Raw genomic sequence first — 271 nt, 5'->3', positions numbered from 1 at the left:
CGAGCCTGCAGCTCCGGCCCGGTGTCCACCACCTGGAAGAGCTCCACGATGTTAGGGTGGTGAAGGGCCTTCATGCACCCCATCTCGCGGGCCAGGAGGCGAGGTCGGACAGCTCGGACTTGCGGACTTCCTGATGAGCACCTTCGTGCCCGTGAGCACGTGCACCGCCAACGTCACCTTGGCGTGGGAGCCCCGTCCCAGCTCCCGCAGCACCAGGTAGCTTTTCCCTTGACGTCCCTGGAACATAGTGCCTATGCACTTGACTACGCTG

The sequence above is a fragment of the Talpa occidentalis genome, unplaced genomic scaffold (genome assembly GCF_014898055.3).
Source record: "Talpa occidentalis isolate TD23 unplaced genomic scaffold, MPIMG_talOcc4v2.1 talOcc4.14, whole genome shotgun sequence".
NCBI lineage: Eukaryota > Metazoa > Chordata > Mammalia > Eulipotyphla > Talpidae > Talpa > Talpa occidentalis.
The sequence above is the reverse complement of the archived record's forward strand: the minus strand, read 5'-3'. Positions refer to the sequence as shown.